Source organism: Gavialis gangeticus, unplaced genomic scaffold (assembly GCF_001723915.1).
Source record: "Gavialis gangeticus isolate Ggan-Ray unplaced genomic scaffold, GavGan_comp1, whole genome shotgun sequence".
In the NCBI taxonomy this organism is placed as follows: Eukaryota; Metazoa; Chordata; order Crocodylia; family Gavialidae; genus Gavialis; species Gavialis gangeticus.
Genome location: NW_017728992.1, coordinates 163,895,956 through 163,899,378, shown reverse-complemented (window position 1 = coordinate 163,899,378; position 3,423 = coordinate 163,895,956). Strand labels below are relative to the sequence as shown.

The following is a 3,423-nucleotide window of genomic DNA, read 5'->3' as shown; positions in this document are numbered from 1 at the left end:
CTGCTGCACTGCTATCAAGGTGTTTGTACAAGTCATACAACACCTCTCTCAGTTTCTTCATTGTTTTCTTATTGGGTTGAAGGAGCATTGCCTGGAAGTTAACTGGTAAACCATACCTGAGAGATCAAGCAGAAAAAAAAAAATGCCATAGGGCACAATTAGACTTTAAACTGGCATAACAGTCTATTCAATCTTAATACGGAAAGTGCATTCCAACAGCCCTCTTGCTGGAGAGGCTCATTGCTAGGAGCTTCTAGTTCCTTACCATACAGAACCCATTCACTTTTAATTTTAAGAAGATGAAATTGCTTCTACTTTTTTCGTCCTTCCAAGCACATTTGTCACCTAAGTCACCTCTCGCTGGTCATGCCAGCTAGTCTTCTAATTCAATGGCTACACTTACTGGTCTGGCAGCAAGAAGCTGCACACGTAAACACATTATAGCAGTTTTGCTCAGAGTTCAGAGGACACTCTGGGAAGACATTACAATGGACCATGGCAGCTGACTGAAAACTGGATAGGTGTCTTCATATGCTTTCAGCAAAATGCCCTGCAACAGCAGAAACCTTCCTCCTTTCTGCAGAGATGGAATAACATTGCTAGCAGAGAGGAGGGTTCCACCATCCCAGAGAGACTTTCAGTATGCAGGCACTGGAGTTGTGTCAGTCAAGCCTACGGTGTAGACTAGGCCTAAAATAAAAAGTCTGCAGCAGCTGTGACAAAGTTCACATTATTTTCTGATTCTGGACTCATTTTGCAGTAAAAACAGTACTAACACACCTAAAAAAAATGTTTCTAGAATAAAGTGGTCAGTCAGAAGATTCCCTCTGCAAATCAAAATGTTTCTATAGTATATTACAAAGCATTCCAGTTTCTTTGCAGAATTAAAAAAAAAAAAAAATCAATCTATAACTAGCTATTTCTTGCTTCCTTCTGATTAAAAGGAAAGCATGATACAAGGAGAAATTGCAGCCACTTGGAAGGGGAAGTTAAAAAAAAAAAAAAAAAAAAAAAGGCCCCCCTGGGGGGGGGGAAAAAAAAAAAAAAAAAAAAAAAGGCCCCCCTGGGGGGGGGGAAAAAAAAAAAAAAAAAAAAAAAGGCCCCCCTGGGGGGGGGGAAAAAAAAAAAAAAAAAAAAAAAGGCCCCCCTGGGGGGGGGGAAAAAAAAAAAAAAAAAAAAAAAGGCCCCCCTGGGGGGGGGGAAAAAAAAAAAAAAAAAAAAAAAGGCCCCCCTGGGGGGGGGGAAAAAAAAAAAAAAAAAAAAAAAGAGAAATGCTGTAAAGTAGGGGTGTACCGATATATTGGCTGACTATTTGATCAACACTGATAAAAGGAGAAATAATGTTATTGGCTACTGGCTTTTCTTGGTTGTTCTAGCCGATAATCACAGCCACGTGCCCAGAGTACCCTGGCAAGCATAGTCCCATCCCCATGCCCATCCGCCAGCCTAAGCCCACACCAGACTACAGGTTCTGGCAAGAAGCAGAAGATGGAGGGGGTGCTGGGGAGTGGTCACAGGGCGCTGCGCTCAGTAACAAAGGGTTATTAGGCTGCTGCTGCTGTCCCTGCCATGGCAACATCACATGCGCAGCAGGGTAAGAGGTTGCTGCAGAGACACTGGGCTGTGCACAGGCAGGGTAGGTAAAGTACTGTGCAAGGACATTCTGCTCAGCTGAGCAGCGGGTGCCTTTGCAAAAGGGGCTTGTGTCCCTGGCAGCCATGGGAGCTTGGCTGCACAGCACCTCCCAGCGCTGAGGCAGTGGTGTGCCCTGGGGTTCCAAACGTGCCTGGCGTTGCTCCCTGAATGAGGGTCCAATCTGCCTGCCCAGGACAGTAGCATAGGCTGCATGGGGAGCAGGATTACAGGTAGGAGCCATAGGTGAGGGGATAATGTGCATGGGAATAAGATGGTCACTGCCTTCCTCATTGAGGGCAGGAGCAGGCAGGAGGCAGGCATGTGTGTCTGTGAGATAAATGCAAAACAAACAAAAAAGGTTTATGTCAGTGGTTTAAAATGCCTTGCCTTATTACTAGACATCACTTATTGGATCAGCATCAGCTGATACGGTTGGTTAATCACTGGCTATTGCTATCGGCCAAGAAAATCTTTATTGCTGCACCCCATCACCAATAAAGAAAAGAAGTTCTAGTGGAGCAGGTCCAAGGAGTCTTGGATTGCACCTCCCAAAATTGAAACAGTTTTACTACCAAATAAGCCAAGTTCAACGCATCAAACATTACTTTCCTTTTATCTTAAAAATAAAATATAATTTTTACTCTTTGCATGGAAGCAGGAATGTCAAATTCATCTGGCCCTGTGCGCTGAATGAGTTGTTGGGCCAGACCAGGGCTGAACCCCCTATGCAACGTCTGTGGCACCAGGTCCAAACTGTGCATTGCATGGAGCCCGCATCAGCCCCAGGGCTTACTGTGCACACAGCACATGGGGCATGTGTAGTCTATGGTGCATGGGCTGGACCCAGTGCTGCAGGGAACGCAGGGGGCAGTCCAGGAGCGCCACATGTAGTCTGTACCCAGATCCCATACTATGTGGTGCTGCTGCATCCAGCTGCAGGCAGTGCATGCACTGCATGCTATACACACACCACTGTGTGCATCACTAGCCCCTGGGCCAATGCATGCTGCACACAGCATGCAGGGCTAAACTAGCTGCATGTGCTGCTCACAGAACAGAAGGCCAAACACAGAGCATGTGCTGCATGTCACACCCCACCAGACTGGCCCTTCACATTGGTTTCAACACGGCCCAATCTGAACTGGCCCCAGGGCCAATGCACAAGGCCAGTTCAATGGGGCACTGCATACCTCAGGCTGACTCATGTTACATGTTGGGTGCTTGATGCTGGGTCCAGCCCACATACTACATGCAGCATGTGGGGCTATGTGCTGGATTCTGTCTGTAGACCACAAGTTTGATACCCCTGCATATAAGAATCTTTTGCAAGCCAGCAAGAGTCAGCTAGGTACCCTAGATATAGTAGGACGTGGGGAGTGGGGTCCTGCAGGGCTCGGTCCTTGGACTGATACTCTTCAACGTCTTCATAAGCGACTTGGACAAGGGAGTGAAGTGTACTCTGTCCAAGTCTGTGGATGATACAAAACTGTGGGGAAAAGTGGACACACCGGAGGGCAGGGAACAACTACAGGCAGACCTGGACAGGTTGGACAAATGGGCAGAAAACAATAGAATGCAATTTAACAAGGAGAAATGCAAGGTGCTGCATCTAGTGAGGAAAAAATGTCCAGCACACCTACTGCCTAGGAAATGACCTGCTCGGTAGCACAGAAGCAGAAAGGGATCTCGGAGTCCTAGTGGACTCCAAGATGAACATGAGTCGTCAGCATGACGAAGTCATCAGAAAGCTAACTGCACTTTATCATGCATCAGCAGGTGCACGACAAA

The 3,423-nt window shown here is 46.9% G+C and overlaps 1 protein-coding gene and 1 long non-coding RNA gene across 2 annotated transcripts in view; one reads left to right on the top strand and one right to left on the bottom strand.

The window, feature by feature from the left end:
* The window catches only part of LOC109305114, a 5,331-nt gene extending 5,213 nt beyond the window's left edge, over positions 1-118 (top strand). The window contains exon 2 of the long non-coding RNA XR_002099560.1: positions 20-118. This is a non-coding gene — a long non-coding RNA (uncharacterized LOC109305114). The remainder of the gene's footprint in view (positions 1-19) is intronic.
* The window catches only part of ATP6V1C1 (ATPase H+ transporting V1 subunit C1), a 50,799-nt gene that overhangs the window by 9,719 nt on the left and 37,657 nt on the right, over positions 1-3,423 (bottom strand). The gene's annotated exons all lie outside the window — the stretch shown is intronic.